The sequence below is a fragment of the Cupressus sempervirens genome, chromosome 3, assembly GCF_028749045.1.
Source record: "Cupressus sempervirens isolate cs-2001-9-10 chromosome 3, ASM2874904v1, whole genome shotgun sequence".
Classification (NCBI taxonomy): Eukaryota; Viridiplantae; Streptophyta; class Pinopsida; order Cupressales; family Cupressaceae; genus Cupressus; species Cupressus sempervirens.
In genome coordinates, this window is record NC_143120.1 from 612,830,107 (window position 1) to 612,848,192 (window position 18,086).

Consider the following 18,086-nt stretch of genomic DNA (forward strand, 5'->3'; position numbering starts at 1 on the left):
TTCATGGTTTGAGAAATTATACATGGCCTACTCTTATTTCTGATGATTTTTTATCAAAGGAGATATATGATTACCTTTTATCTAAACAACAAACATGACTTTAATTTTGGTTTGAACATTATGAATGTGCAATAAGAAATCTATTGAGTCAGAGAAATAATGGAGGGAAGTGATATGAGAAACTTGGGAAGAGACTATTCATCTTCCACAATGAGTGGGAAGATACATCCACCAGTTTGCATATGATTCAATGAAATAATCTGAGGCAAGATGGAGCCCTAGTTCTTTTTCAAAATTTAGGTCCTCCATTTATGATGTTGGAAAGTTGAAAATGGGTAATCATTGATGTCACTTGCTCTCATTAAGAAATACTATCTAGAATCTTGAGAAAGAATACAGAGCTTTGGAAAGATTCTTTCAAAAAGAACATAAATAAATTCATTAATATTGGCGAGCTTGGTGTTATAAAAATTTCAATTGCTTAAGGACTTGCTGAATGTATTATACAAGGAGTTGTTCCTAAACTACTTATAAACTAAAAATTTGTCTCAATAGATATGGATGCACTTATTGTTGGAACTAAATTATGTAGAGATTTTCAAATGATTGAAAATCTTATAAAGAAAAGTTATAGCATTGAATGATCATGTTGTTTCTTCTATTGAAAATACACCAAATCTCAAGTCACAAGGAGGATGGATTGGGGCTTAGACCATAATGATATATGAAATAGTTGTAATTATTCTAATCCCAAAATATACAATTTGAAGTTAGAATTTTTAGAAATTAAGATTAGATTTCTTCCAACGGTTATAGCTCATAGCTATAAATCTAAAGATGTTATAGCAGAATGCCAAGAGGACTTTCAAACTTGATTCAAGAAAATGATTAGATATGCATCTTATGGAGAAAATAGATGAAATTAATGAGTTTCAGGCCTAAAAGTTATTTCAAATAATGGTCACATCAACATAAAAATCCATAACAACACGATTTTCTTCCTTAATTTATTAATGCAAGCAAGAGAACTTCAAATACATCCATTACAAATTCCTAAATAGAAAACATTCTTGAAGATTCTGAAATAAATCATGATCCAAAAAAAATATCCATCTCTGTGATTCCTAATACAAATATTTATCATGAAGAGGGCTCATTAATGGAATATTGAAACACAATAACCAAATTGAAATAGAGAGAAGAATGGAGATAGGCCAAGCCAATGTTGGAAACAAAGCAACAATAGATATGCAAAGGATAAAGAGGATGATGATACTCTTGTAGTTCAATGCATAGCTGAGGAAGCATCCAAATTAGAACCAATCTCTGTAGTCTAATAGGTTCAATCGATTAAAACTTTAGATACAATGAAGATGCAAAAGAAAGTCACAAATGAAACCCATTTCATTATCATAGTCAAGGGCACTTTTTCGGTTCAGTAAATCATAGATGGCTAGGTCTTTACAGAATCTAATCAAGAAATTGGGCAATATGAAAAATGTCTAAATCGCCATAATCAATTACCAAAGTAAAATTTACCTTGAATCCTTGCTCTAAAATTATACAAACAAAAATTACCTTGAACCCTTACAACGAAAATGAAAAATACCTTGAACCCTTACATTGAAATTAAGCAAGCAAACAGAAGAGCACCAGACCTTACCTTGAAAGGAAGTTCCAAATGGAAGAGGACATAGATAATGAAAATGAATACATCAAATTTACCTTCATGGTGCTGAAAATCTCTTAATTGGTCATGCCTGAAACCTCCTACCTACACTTTGCCGCATGATATGAAATGAAGTTTTACTTTTCTTTTTTTGTTTATGTCCCCGACAACATTGAAAGTTTGACATCAAACTTATTTGCATTGAAATTTCAATGTTATCAAAATCAAATTTTAAAATAAAATGAATTTAACAAGACAAATTGGCCTACCATTGAAAATTATCCCCAAATGTATTGGTGAGAGACATTGGTTACTCGATTTGATTTATCTCCAAAAGAAGTGTTTGCAAAGGAAGTTAGCTTGAGCCTCATCCACTAGTGTCTCATATTTCCATTCTATGTAGTTATTTGTTAATCAGTACATGGATGTTTAAGAAGTTTATTGTTGGTTATTTCTATAATAATAGCATTTGGGTGAGTGCACCAAGATGGTGTACAAAAAGTGGGGTATAAGTGGACACTTTTTTCTGAAATTAGGTAAATCTAAACTTGGACAAGACATTTGAGGGTCATCCACTAAAAATCACAAGATCCATAAAACATATAAATTGTAGTGCTTTGAATCTACTTTCTAAACTACTAGAGTTTTTAAAAAATGGATAAGATTAGGTGGGTCAAATACAATGCACATGAAAAACAATTCTTGATTTTTTAAAGAAAACATAACATTGTTTTCCTGTACAACACAAAATACATAGTTATATTTAGTATTTTGCATGTCTCTTTGGTAGGGTGCTAGTTAAGAGTCATATCTAGAAGTTGTGTATTTTTTTGTAATTTTATGATGAGTATTTTTTTTGTTATGAATTATTGAATAGACTACATCCTAAAATTTTGGTACATGTTAGTGTGTTGAGCATAACTTGCTTCAAAATAATTGAAAATGGAAACTTATTTTTGTAATGTGTAGATAATCAAGTGTAGAACAATAATATGTAATTTATTTTGAATTTGGTTTAGTATATCAAAATTTATTTTAAAAATGGTAGACATATGTTTGTGAGGAATGTCAAGGAATTGGTAAAAGTAATTAAAGTTTACAATTTTAATGTTGTCCAAAAAAAGAAAAGTTATATGGTTAGAAAGCTAAGAAGATATGTAAGATTATAGTGGTGATTTTAGAGATACCCACTTCACCATTAGTGTGCCTAATGAAGACAAAGATGATAATTCATCTTAGAAGATGAAAAAATGTCTAAAGGAAAAAAAGGGGGAGGGAAACTAGTCTCCCAAGCCTTTGGGTCATTTTCCTAGGCTATCACCAAGCCATAACCTAATCAGGTTTTCTATATTCAAATAACCTAGTCATGTTCTACAAAATTTGTTCAAGTTCTACAAAACCCAGTTAAGTTTTGTATTGCTACTTCATAAGGTTAGATTGAGAGAGAGAGAGAGAGAGAACATATCCCCCAATCCTTCTCTCTCTCTCTCTCTCTCTCTCTCTCTCTCTCTCGCTCTCTCGCTCTCTCTCTCTTCGTCCCTCCCTCTCTCCCTCTCTCATTTTTGCTCTTTATCCTATCCTCATCTCTCTTTCTCCTATCCCCTTCTCTCTCTTACTCTTTATATCATATCCACTAATTTCCCTCTCCATCCTCTCTCTATCTCTCTCCCTCTCTTTATATCATATCCACCAATCTCTCTCTCTCTCTCTCTCTCTCTCTCTCTCTCTCTCTCTCTCTCTCAGTCTTTCTATCCTTTCCCCAAATCTCTCTCTCTCACATCTCCTCCCTCTTTCTCCCATCCCCTTCTCTGTCACTCATTCTCTCCATCTCTCTCTCTCACTCTTTCTATCATATCCATTAATCTCCTCTAATCTCTCTCTCTCTCTCTCTCTCTCTCTCTCTCTCTCTCTCTCTCTCCCTCCTATCCCCTTCTCTCTCTCATTCTTTCTATCATATCCTCTAATTCTTCTCTCCATCCTATCCTATCTCTCTCTCTCTCTCATTCTCACTTTGTCCTATCCCCTCTCTCTCTCTCTCTCTCTCTCTCTCTCTCTCTCTCTCTCTCTCTCTCCATCTCTTTCTTACTCTTTCTATCATATCCCCTAATCTCTATCTCTCTCATTCTCTCCATCTCTCTCTCACTCTTTCTATCATATCCCCTAATCTCTCTCACATATCCCCCCCTCTCTCTCTCTCCCTCGCATCCCCTTCTTTCTCATGTCCCCTTCTCTCTGACTCTTTCTATCATATCCCCTAATCTCCCTAAATCTCTCTCTTTCTCCATCTCTCTCACTCTTTCTATCATATCCATAATTTCTCTCTCTCTCTCTCTCTCTCTCTCTCTCTCTATCATATCTGTTAATCTCTCTCTCATTCTCTCCATCTCTCTCTCTCTCTCACTATTTTTATCATATCCCTAATATCTCTCTCTCTCTCTCTCTCTCACACACACACAAACACCAACCTATCCACACACACACACACACACACACACACACAATTTATATCATATCCCCTAATCTCTCTCTCTCTCTCTCTCTCTCTCTCTCTCTCTCTCTCTCTCTCTCTCTCTCTCTCTCATATCTACTCTCTCTTTCTCATATCCCCTTTTCTCTCACTCATTATCTCAACCTCTCTCACACTCTTTCTAACATATCTCCTAATCTCCCCTAATCTCTCTCTCCTACCCCCTCTCTCTCTCATATCCCCCTCTCTCTTTCTCCTATCCCCTTCTCTCTCTTACTCTTTCTATTATATCCTCTAGCTCTTCTCTCCATCCCATCCTCTCTCGAGCTTTCTTCATTCTCTCTTTGTCCTATACCCTCTCTCTTTCTCACGTCCCCCCCTCTCTCTCCTATCCATCTCTCTCTCTCTCCCCTATCCATAATCTCTCTCTCCCCTATCCATAATATCTCTCTCTCTCTATCCCTTCCTCCTATCCCATAATCTCTCTATCTCTCTCTCATATCCCCTCTCTCTTTCTCCTATTCTCTTCTCTTTGACTCTTTCTATCATATCCCATAATCTCTCTCTCTCTCTCTCACTCTCATTCTCTCCATCTCACTCTTTCTATCATATCCCTAATCTCTCTCTCTCTCTCTCTCATTATTTCTATCATATCCCCTAATCTTTCTTTCTCTCACACACACATATCCCCTTCTCTCTCACGCATTCTCTTCATCTCTCTCTTACTCTTTCTATCATATTCCCTAATCTCCCCTAATATATATCTCTCTCTCTCTCTCCTATCCCATAATCTCTCTCTCTCTCTCTCTCTCTCTCTCTCATATCCCCTCTCTATCTTTCTCCTATCCCCCCTCTCCCTCTCCCTCTCTCTAATCATTTCTCTTTATCCTATCCCATAATCTCTCTCTCATTCTCCTATCCTCTCTCTCTCTCTCTCTCTCTCTCTCTCTCTCTCTAGCCCCCTCTCCCTCTTCATATCCCATTCCATCTCTTTATCCCAGCCTCTCTCTCTCTCTCTCTCTCTCTCTCTCTCTCTCTCTCTCTCTCTCTCTCTCTCTCTCTCTCTCTCTCTCTCTCTCTCTCTCTCTCTCTCTCTCTCCCTTAAATCTACCTTTGTGTAGTAGTAATACAACATCTAATTAGGTTATACAAAACTCAATCAGGTTTTGTATAACTTGATCAGGTTTTGTATAACCTGATCAGGTTATTTGTCCATATGGATAATGTAGTTAGAACTCAATAAATCGATTGGGTTATTGAAAATTGTAAATAAAAAATGTCAATAGTTATTATGTTGTTTCAATGCGGTCCACTAGATTCTACTATTGTTTCAAATGTATTTCTATACTAGCTATGCAAGTGTAAGGTATTTTGTTCTTGGAAATGCTAAATTTTATATTTTTTATGTGCCCACATCTTATCTTATATTAGTATCTTATGATTCAGCATAAAATAATCATGCAAATTTTTTTAGTTTTGTATTTTATTATTTATTTTATTCATGTTATTATTTGTAGGTTAATTTGCATTGACAATCATAGGAAAGGACAGGAGAGGAATGATTGAAAAATGAGAGGTAGTAAAGGCAAAAACAAGGGAGCATATGAGGAGATTACATGAAGGTACTTCATAAAATGCCTCCAATGTAATTGATGAAGATCTACTAATTTAATAAATGAAAATGTTTAGCCTTTAGACTTGTTACTTTGGTGGCTAGGCTTCTAACGCTTATTTTCAGCTTGCTTTGCATTAACTCTCAGGTTTCAAGATCCCTGTAAACCCTGTTTACCTAATAAAAAACAAATGAAAATGTTCAACATACCACAATTGAAATAATTATGACAAATACACTTATGTCACCTGATGCCTCTAATACAAGATCTCAAGTTGAAACGATGAATGCACATGATGTAAGTAATAAAAATATAGAGCATGCATGTACATCAACATCTCCTAGAACAATTCCGAGAAAACCAAAGTTTCTAATTGACATTGATGAAAATATTTTGAAGCCAATGCATGATAAAATGTCAGAAAGAAATGTAGGAGAATTGTTCAAAAGATTTGGGATAACTATTTTGAAAATTTAAATCAAAGTGGAAGATGCAAACTTGTTGTTGAAATGGTTAAAAATCTGAAATTTAGAGAGACAATGAGAATTTTTATGTTAAGAACATCTAAAAATAGTAGTGAAAAAAACATTATTAGAAATCTCTTTAATGCAAACTAATCCATTGGTTCAAAAGAATGTACTAAAGATGCTAATACAAGTCGATAGGTCTTCACATCAACCATAATTGGAAAGGAAATGACAATAACTTGTATGGTAAGAAAAACAAGTAAATCATTAAGGATAAGTAGTACAACGTTACTCAAAGCCTTAGTGAGGCGAGAGAAAATTGAGAATTCTAATTAGACTTCTTTTTGGTCATTCCAATGTAGACTCCCACGTAAGGATAAAGTTATTGTTGATGCACTAAGAACATTAATAGAAAACTTTTTGCATGACAACACAAGGGCTTCACTAAACCAAAAAGAAGTTGTCAAAAGATGAATTGGCAAAACAAATCATGAGTCATATGCAAAAAAATTTTTGGATATGACTCAAACACAATTTTATGAAATGTTTCGTCAAAGATTTCCTTAAATTAAAATAATCCAAAGGTTTTTTGAGATGACAAAACCATTCTATGTTAAGAGTAAATCATACAAGTACTACATGTTGTAGGGTTCATGTTCAATTTTCTACGCATTGTGATGTTTATTGTTATATATGTTGTACTTTTCATACTAATGAAATATTGTAGGAATGTGGTCTACAATTACCTCCTAAATTAGTGAGAGAATTTATTGCAAGTGTAATATATAAACAAGATGATGGCTGCATTTATTATAAGACCATGTTTTTGAAAAGTTTTTTCCCTCAATGTGGTGGTTTGCAAAAGTTGCATAGATGTCTACATCTAGATAGCACACATGAAATTGGTAAGACACTAGTTTCTCTTGGAAAGTACAAGTCAGTTATATATGGTGTTAAAGATGGAAAAGAATTAAAGAGGTGTGAATTAGTGAAAAGTGATGTATGTGTAGTTGATTTTATGAAATTGTTTCAAGAGAAAATAGTTTATGACTACATAGGTCATACACATAGAGCTAGATGGTTAGATGAGAAATTCAAGTTGTGTAAGGACAATTTTCCCTTGGGTACAATTGTGTCAGTTGTTGACTTCACTGAAAACTATTCACTAAAACCTCAAAATGAAGTACGACCAATGTAATACAACTCTATACAAGTGTCAATTTTTGTATACATAGCATTTATTCATGCACATGATAGCATAGAGGATGACAAAAAAGTATTAAGAGAGTATCACTTCTATATCAACAATGATCGAACTCATTCACCAGAGTTTGTGAAAGGGTGTTTTAGAGTTTTCTATGACAACTTAAGAGAAAGAGATGAAAGATACAATCAACACATTATATGGTCAAACAATTATACCACACAAATTAAGAATGCAAGGATGTTCTATTGGTTGAGTAGGATGCATGTGACAAGTGGAGTGCAACATTTTTGGAATTTCACTGAGGTGTGAAATGGAAATGGAGAGCATGATGGTGTTGGATCATGTGTGAAAAGATCCCTTAGTAGAGAGAAATTAAGTATAAAGGTGGCACAATATTATATAATGATGAAATAATTGTCCAATGGTGCAATTATACAATGGGACCAAGTAATACAAGTAATTCTATGGTTTCTAGATATTTTTGGTTGATACGTGAATCTAGCATTTGAAAAATTGCAAGATTGTTGTACACTTAAGGGATCAAGTGAGATGCATTCATTTTCAAGTTCAAATGTAGTGTCACTAGCTATTCATACTAGAAATCTTGCATGATTTTTCTCTTTGTGTATGCATCATTTATGGGATGAATGTGAATCAAAAGAGTGGGTTGACCAATGGTCTTGTAGACCTTTGCATCCAATTAATTCTATCAACTTCATACAACACTACAACTCAACCAAGTTGTAGCATCAACAAATTTTGACATGTATCTGACCTAGTTGAACCAGGTACTAAGTTATCAATTTAATACTTGGTTAAAGTAGACTACTTTCAATTTTTCCATTAACTTATCCTTCTGTATAATATAGGTCATGCATATGAGAATAATGATGAAGGAATGAATTACTTGTTATGTCGGTAAATTGAGCCCAAAAAGAAACTGACAGTTGAAGTTATTGATGGTGAGGATATTGAGTATCTAATAGGATCCATCGTTGTGACAAGAACATAGCTTAGAAGGTAGTATATTTTTGTCCCCTACCATGGATATCTTTTTAAGTCAATTTGTACTTATAATGTATCAATTTTGACTAAAAAATGTCTTTAAAATTAAATGTAGGTACCCTATCAAGAATTTTACCACATGGTTATTTGAGTATTTTGAGACAAATAGACATATTCTTCATTACTCTAACCTTATTTTTGCAAAAAATATTCAATTGATACCATATCATGGTGGGTCTCTTAACAAGAAGTTGTGGAAAGTATGTGAATCTGATCGCAAGACAATACTTGATACAATAAGAGTTAGAGCTGATCCAGAAGGTTCCCTTGATTGATTGTGTGCTATATAGCTGAATCATTCTACATATGGTAGAATAATTTTCAAAATTTTGTATATATGTTATATGAAATATTGCAACTTTGTAGTGATGTGCATACGTAGATGCCCAATTGACACGTGCATATTTAGATGCCAAATTTTGTTTATAAAATTCATAAGACATGTAACATGTGCATATTTATATGCCAAATTTTGTATATAAATCCGATAAAAGATGTCATGTACATATTTAGATGCCAAATTTTATATATAAAAAAGAGAAGACATGTAAAAATTCAAAGAGATGCCATATATTGTATAAAAATTCAATAAGAGATGTTGAACATGTGCATATTTAGATGCCAAATTTTATATATAAAACCAATGAGAGATATAATATTGTGCATTATTGTTATAAATTTGTTATAAATTTTTCACTTGAACTCTTTTTTGTGGGTTTGATGATATCCTTTAAAAAAATTCAATTATCTTCAACTTATATGGATTTAGATGGTTGTCCTCTTGCATTATTCTCCCAAATTTACCAAAACATTAGAAAAATAAATTATAGATTTGGATACCAATTTGGCTTCTCTACAATATATACAAATCTTGGATAGGGTTGTTTTGGACCATGCCCTTTCTATCATACAATCTCACTCCTTTTTAGGCTTAAAATAACCCTCTAATTAGCACAATGCATGATGATGACATCATCATGAGGTCAATAGGGTCTACAAAGAGTTAGGGTTAGGTTTTTACCATAGGTAAGGTTTTTGGTTAAGTTTGAGATGATAGGAAGGTCATTTGACCAAATTGGTGAAAAGTTGCAAAAAAATGTGAAAGTTGCATTGTGCAACTTTACAACTTTCAAAAGCTCCTTGAGCAATTTTTGGAAAGAAAGTTGCAAAGCATTTAAGAGGAGTTCCAAAATATGTTTCCCATGCTCATATACCCAAGCATGGGTAGTTACAACTTCCCAAACCTCCATTTACAACTTTTTGCAAAAATTGCAAAAGTTGCTCAAGCAACTTTTTGAGCAACTTTGCAACTTTTGAGCAATGTTTGCTCTTGACATTTTTTGGTGAAATGGGTCCATCTAGGACTATTCTAGGACCCTAGTTAAGATTCATAGAACCTATTAAGTAACCTAATACCTTAGTTTCCCATCCCTAACAACTTTTAACCTATTCAGCAATTTTGGCTTTTCCTAGTGATCCACGACTGCTCTGTTAGCTCTGGTTGGTCAATTTTAGGCTAGGAACAATCTAATTTCAGCCACAATGTCCCTACAATAGTATCAACCACATTGAAAAAAAGTGTCCATAAGGGTAGAGAGGCACCATAAGGCCACAATCTTTGATCAGGTGTTTCTCTAAGCTCTTGCAAGGTATTGACAAAATGTTAGGTCATATAAGATCACATTATCTAGGCCTACAACAACCTATATCAATTTTTATAGATTTAATTTTTTTTGGAATTGGCATCCGTATCTCGTCTATTGCCAAAAATTGCAATGTTGCTTAGTTAAAGTGAGCAAGGTTGTGTATATCTCAAACCATTGGTCCTGGAATCAAATCATCTGCTCTGTTAGATCCAGTTAGTTGGGTTTAGGCAAGGACAAGCCTTATTTCAGCCACAACATCCCTTCAACAGTATTGACCACACTAAACATAAGCATCCCTAAGGGTCTCTAAGCACTATTGGGTTGTGATATTTAATTAGGAATTTCTCTGAGCTCATGCGAGGTATTGGCAAATTGTCAGGTGCTACAAGATCACATTTTCTAGGCCTACAACAACTTATCTCAATTTTTAGATAGTCAACTTTGTTTTTATTTGGCATCTGTGTCTCACCTATTGCCAAAAGTTGCAATGTTGCTCAATTAAAATGAGCAAGGTTGTGTATATTTCAAACCATTGGTCCTACGATTGAATTTTCTACTCTATTAGCTCTAGTTGGTCAAGTTTAGGCTAGGACCAACCTTTCTTTAGCCACAACATCCCTCTGACAGTATCAACCACACTAAACAGACGTGTCCCTAAGGGTCTTTAAGCACCATCAGGCTATGATCTTTGATCGGGCATTTCTTTGACCTTATGTGAGGTATTGATGAACTGTTAGGTGCCATAGGCTTGTGTTATCTAGGTCTACAACAATGTATCTTAGTTTTCAGATATTCAACTTTGTTTGGATTTAGCATCTGTATCTCGCCTATTGCCAAAAGTTGCAATGTTGCTTAGTTAAAATTAACAAGGTTGTGTATTTTCAAATGGTTGGTCCTAGGATCAAATCATCTACTCTATTAGCTCCAGTTGGTTAGGTTTAGCCTAGGACCAACCTTTTTTCAACCACAATGTCCCTTCGACGATATCAACCACATTGAATGGAAGTGTCCCTAAGGGTCTCTAAGCACTATCAGGTTGCAATCTTTGACACAAATACAAAAATCATGACATATTTTTACATTTCATGTCTTATTACATCAAAATAAGTGACATATGATTAAATTTTATAATGCAAGTAATACAAGTTTGATTAATTACAAGAAAGTAAGCTAAAATACAAGTTTGTATGCACGCATTGAACAAGTTGGATGGAAATACAGGTTTAATGTATATAAAAATGAATAATATATTATGTCATATCAATCATATAGTTACAAAAGGATGTTATGTCTCATTGGTACAATACAAAAGTCAAATACTTGAAAAATGTTGAATTTGTACAATAGAAATGTCGAATGTGCACAATAAAAGTCTCAAATATATACAACACAAAAGTAGAATACTCGACAAATGTCAAATGTGTACAATAGAATTTTTGAATGTGCACAATACAAATCTTGAATATATATAATACCAAAGTTGAATATATGTCAATGTCATGTGATGACGAAAACTACATATGTATATAACTATAAATATCTATGATTGTGGAGGATCATCAAAATTGAGCCTCTTTGATGTAGTTTGTGAACTGCCAGGTGTTTGCAAAAGAAAAAGAAAAATACACTATCAAATATCTTATCTATAAGTAATATGAAAATAACTAGAAATTGGGTTCTAAATTGTGGATAGTTGAGTTGTTCATTATCTCATCCCTTTGTCCCATAGTTGGATTGAATGATTATAGTAATGGGATCCTTCATCGATAGGTGGGACTCTTGACACAATGATGAGGTAGAGTGATGATGCAAGACACAACTACTGATGAATCAATGCTCATGGGAGGCACAACCACTGATGAAGTAGTGTTGGTATGAGGCACAACCTATATGGTAAGCGATAAAATGTTAGCATTATAGAGTGGCATTAGGAATTCCAAATAGAGTAAAAAAACAAAAAAATGTACTACAGCCTGAGCTAGATCTCTCATGCTAGTAGGAGGTACAACTACTGATGCAACAATGTTGGTATGAGGCACAACCTGTATGGTAAGCAATAAAATGTTAGCATATAAAATAAAATAAAAATGTATTGTAGCCTAAGCTAGATCTTCCATGCTAGTAGGAGGTACAACTACTAGTGAAGCAGTGCTAGTATGAGGCACAACCTATATGGTAAGTGATAAAATGTTAGCTATATAGAGTGACATTAGGGATTCAAAATAGAGTAAAAAAAAAAAAAAATGTAGTGCAACATGAGCTAGATCTCTCATGCTAGCAGGAGGCACAACCTGCATGGTAAGCGATAAAATATTAGAATTGTAGAGTATGCATTAGGGATTTCTATTACACACACAAGCAATCCAAGTAAGATCACAAGAGAGTTCAACTAAGACTCCAAATTAAGATCACAAGAGGGTTCAACTAAGACTCTACATACATACCTCTAGCCTCTGTTGTGTTTGACCTCATCTTTGACGCTCAAGACTCGTAACAAAATGAAATGGGAAAGGATTTGCATGACTTCTCAAAGAGTGTTGTAATAGGTAAAACATAAATAACACATGTTAATAAGACAAATTTTTGATAGTTACTATAAAACTGGAAAAAAAAAAAAAAAAAAACATGTACACATTTGTAAATACAACTTTTTAATATGTATATAGAACAAATGAATACTATAACCTAAAAATTATGAGAAGGAAAATATGAAATTTTACCTCTTCCATTACCTCAACATTGACAGTCTTAGGTGCATTCATCAACTCTACAAAACTAAATTGTTTCTACATATATACAACGAACAAGTAAACACACACCCATCAATATTAAGTGCATGTATATACATTCATTCATAATAAATTTCAAAATATAAACTTGACTTGTATTTAATACCTTTTTTGTTTCAGTGATCTTGTTGATTTCCTTCCCTTTCCTCCAGACCTCGAGCTATATGGAGTACTCTAAAGAAGAAACAAATATATCATAAGAGGAATCAATAAAAAACATCATGAGTTCAAATCAAATCCTAAAATTGATAGGTGTGCACGCTATGATATGACATATCTCTCAAGGCCAAAGTTAATGGCAAAAGTGTGGCATCATCAATTTGAGAAATTTCAGCCCCCGACAAGCCCTATAAAATAATAAAGAGTATTGTTATAAATATGAGATAATGTTGTAAATGGAAAGAAGGCACAAAAATAACAAGAAGATCATAGGAGGGCAAGAAGACACAAGAAGGACTTGAAGGATGATATTGGAAGGATATTGAAAGATAGGAAAAATTGGGGCTCAAAAAGACTACAGGGCCTAAATTGAAAACAAAGAGGTCGAGAAGGAAAAGAGAGATGCAAATGAAATTTTGGCACCTTTTCAAGAAATAAAAGTAGAGATTCATGATCTCCACACTCCTACAAGACACCCTACGTGATATGGAGGTTCTTCGATGTAGATGGGTATATGGAGGATGAACTCATGAGGTTTTTTAGATGGAGTTTGGGTATGCTAGGAGCAAGATATGTGGATGAGAATTGGATGTATTTGATGAATTTGGGAGGGTTTCAATGATGGTAGGAGATAGAAAGGTATTATTGTACTTTTAACAATACCAATTAAGAAACAATATTTTAAAGCCAATGTATTATTGTACTTTTAAGGATATTTAAAAAACTTTACCTTGGGTGTTCTTGCTCCTAGCCTTGCACCTCTAGCAAAATGAGTACTATGTGGTGTTCTTGTACCACTTGTTGCACTTTGCATTGCATATTGTTTGAACATATCAATCTAAAGTGCTCTATAAAATTTTAAAAAATTTACTTTTACAATATTTAGGTGGTTAAATAATATCATGTCAAAACTCACGTGGCTTATTAGATGAGGTTTGGGTATTGCTAGGAGCAAGAGATGTGGATGGAAATTGGATGGATTTGATGAATGGAATGGTTTTAATGATGGTAGGAGATGGAAGAGGATCTATAAGAGGGTTGTTAGTTTCATACCAATTAAGAAACAATATTTTAAAGCCAATGTATTATTGTACTTTTAAGAATATTTAAAAAACTTTACCTCAAGTAATCTTACTCCTAGCCTCATAGCTCTAGCAAAACAAGTACTCAATGATGTTCTCAAACTAATTGTTTCACCTTGCATTGCATATTGTTCACATATCAATCTAGAGTGATCTATAAATAAATTTTTTAAAAAAATTTTACAATATTTAAGTGATTAAATAATATCATGTCAAACTCAAACAAACAGACCTGTGCATCTTCTCCACCATCACCATCAAATCATCTATAAGTGTGAAATCTCCACCTCCATATGAATAACAAGTATGCCAACAATGTACAAATGGATGAGATGACACTGCATCCTCAAATGCCTCCATATCTATCCCATCACATGTGCTAATAGCTAAAATAAAAATGTTGATCGGGCCCAAAGACTGTAATGATGCATGTGATGATGATGTAGGTGGCACAAGTGAGGATGACACTAGTGGTGTAGGTGACACAAGAAGAGATGACACTATTGGTGTATGTGACACAAGTAGAGATGAAACTAGTGGTGCAGGTGATGTTAATGGAGCTATCATAGGATGTGATGACCAAGGTGTCATTGGTGATGATGATGGAGTTGTCGCATGTTGTGATGACCTTGGTGCCATAGGTGACGATGATGGAGCTGCTGCATGCTATGATGACCCTAAAGGTGCATCTGATGATGGTTGAGGTGCCATAGGTGAAGGAAACCCACCTAATTGTGAGCCATGCTCAATGATAACATCTGTCAACTATGCAAGTACATGAAGATTCTGTAAATCAATTATAGACTCCTTTACAATTGATGGGAGCATATGAGGCATGGTTTTTCATGTTGTACATCTCCTCTCATTTTGTGGTACCACCCTATGAGCCCTAGGTCTATCTTATCCAGAGCCTCTCCCTCTACCCTAGAACTGATGGATGTCAAAGTAATTTTGCTTCTCACCAAGGATGAACTCACAATATAGCTTTCTCAAAAAATATAGACGCACCTCATAATTATTACAAGGCAGTAGGTCAAATACCATGTACCACCTATCCCCAAAACATGATCTCATCCTAGCACGAGTGCACCAATAAATAGGAAAAGTTTTGGTTGTGTGTAATAGGGAGTTGTCAAATATAGGATCAGTGAAAAGAGAACATATAATACCTTTCTTTATGTCTTTGTCTTTCACTTGCTGATATGATAACCCATAAGTATAAAATATACAACACCTATCCCTCCATGTATCCCATTTTGTAACCTCCCTAGACACCTCATTTGCATCTTGGGCCATTTGTTCTAGTGTATTCACTAGGGTTGAGTGGTGAGAAAGTTTAGATGACCACAACCTATTGACCATTTGGGTAATGTTAGCACTATTTTGTGAGAGGTGTTTTATGATGTCCTCTTGTGTAGTAGTTAAATGATGCAATTGTATGCATGGAGGGTTTATAGGAGGTAGTGGTTGTTGAATGGGAACATTGAGTGGAGGGTTTTGTGGTTGTGTCACTATAGGTGTAGGGTTTTATGGTTGTGTCACAATAAGTGGAGTGTTTTGTGGTTGTTTCATGATAGGAAGAGGGTTTGATTGTGTAGGAGGTGGTCTTTCTTCTCTCCCTCATTTTCTTGGATTCTTTGATGCATCTATGTTAAAAAAAATTAAAACAATTACATAACTTATAAATTACAAAACAACATTACAAAATTTGATAGAAAAATACATAAAAGATGAATAGAATGAAGAATTACCTCATTTTTGGGGTGCCATGGATGGAGATGCAATCAAAAATCATTTTTTATGCTATACTCGATCCAATTTTGGTGTTTTCCTCTACAATCCATGTTGTTGTTGCCATTTGAAGGTGTAAAAATGCCCTCAAATGCGAACAACAGTCATAATATATACTTTACAAAACCTGATCAGGTTTTATAAAACCTGATCAGGTTTTATAAAACCTGATCAGGTTTTATAAAACCTGATCAGGTTTTATAAAACCTGATCAGGTTTTATAAAACCTAATCATATTATTAAATAATATAATTCAAAACCTTGATTAAATTTTTTAAAGTATAATGGCCAAGCTTGGCCGACATTTCACTTTTAAATAACCCGATCAGGCTATTGAAAACTAGATCGAGTTATTGAAATTTTTGCTTTTCTTTTGGGGCAAGGGGAGGTGTCCACTTTTTTGTAAACTAACTTGGTGTACACACTCATTTATCTTGTTCATAAGTTGGGATGTTGACATATGGTTATCTTGGGAAATTCTTCTATTACAATCCTTCCAAATTTCCCACGTTAAAAATTAAAGGGCAGATCTTCTAGAGGATGTTTTAAATGTTATATTTGTGGTAATTTGGACAAGGTTTGAATAGATCTAAAAAATTGTTTGGAAAGACTAAAATAAGGTTGAGTTTCAAGCAAAGAAATTTCTAACTTTTTTCTAGAAAAGGAGCAGACATGGATAAGGTGGTCTATTGTTTCAACATCCTTTTCACAGAAGGGGCATCTACTTGGGCTCTCATAACCCATTTTCATAAAGTGGTCAAAAGTTAGGATTTTCTTTTGGAGTGAAAATCATGTGAACAAGCCTACTTTAGTTAAGCAAGATTTATCAAAAGATAAGTGGACGGGGGTGTCAGATTTGGAATTAGGATTGTTGCAAATAATTTGATTGTAACCATCTTTGGTAATATAGGAGCCTAAGTTAGAAGCAATCCAAAATAGGAGATTGAATAACTTATGACTCAAATGGAAGTTTCGTTCTTTGTGGATGTTGGTCAAATAAATTCTAAGATGATCAGGAATATCTACATTAACTCCAGGGGTTTCTATTAAGGACTGTCAAGAAGGGGGTATGTAGGAGGTATAAAACAATATTTCACATACCTTCCCCACAAGGCCTAAAGAGTTTGTATGGTACTGACCTAATATGCTAACTTAATAATAGGGGGTTAACCTCTCCATGAATCTACCTAGAAAATAACGTCTTCCCCTTTCCTAATTTTCCACGAGAGGTTATTGGAGACAATGCTCCTAAATTCAACCATAAAGCTATAAATCCTAGACCTTTTTGAGAGATTTCTTAATTTGAAAAAGGAACTAGGGTTGTTGTCATTGAGATACTTAAAGTGTAATTTTTTTTGCCCATTTAAGATCAAGTTTAGTATATAAGTTCTAGACCATTTTTAGCCCCTAGGGTTTGACTTTTCTCTTTTATGTTTTTAAGTCCTTTCCCACCATTTATCGTAAGAGCACACAGTGCATCTAATGCAATGAGAGGAATTTTATTAAACATCTGTAGTACCTTTCTAGAAAAATTCCCTCATTAATTGATTAATTTCACCTAACTTGTTTGTGGGTAGGTGTCAACAACTCATTTAATAAATAGGGGTGAGGACAAGACTAATTTTAACATTATTATTTTATCCACAAATGGCAACCACTTGTTGTTCCATGATGTTGTTCTCTTTTTAATTTTTTCTATACTAGGATCCCACTGATTATTTATTTATTAAAAAAAATTAAAAATATTACTCATTTTTCCTTATAAGTGGGTTTTAATATTAATGTTTTTTATTTAATTAAGCAAGTTTAGTTAAAGTAATGGTTGGATATTATTTAATTATATGTTTATTAATAGATGTTTATTTATAAATTAATAAATATAATTATGGTTTAGTTATATTTTAAGAAGAGTTATAGTGGAGTTAGTATGTAATCATTTAGTTATGATTATTTGATATTATGGGTAGAACTATAAATACTTTAATTGTAATTTTAATTTATGTTGAGTTATATATAATTGCATTATAAATTAAAGGAAAATTAAATATTAATATTGGACTTTGACGAGAGTTACAGTAATACTCTAGAAATAAAGTTAGTATTAATATTTAATTGAATGATTTATATTATT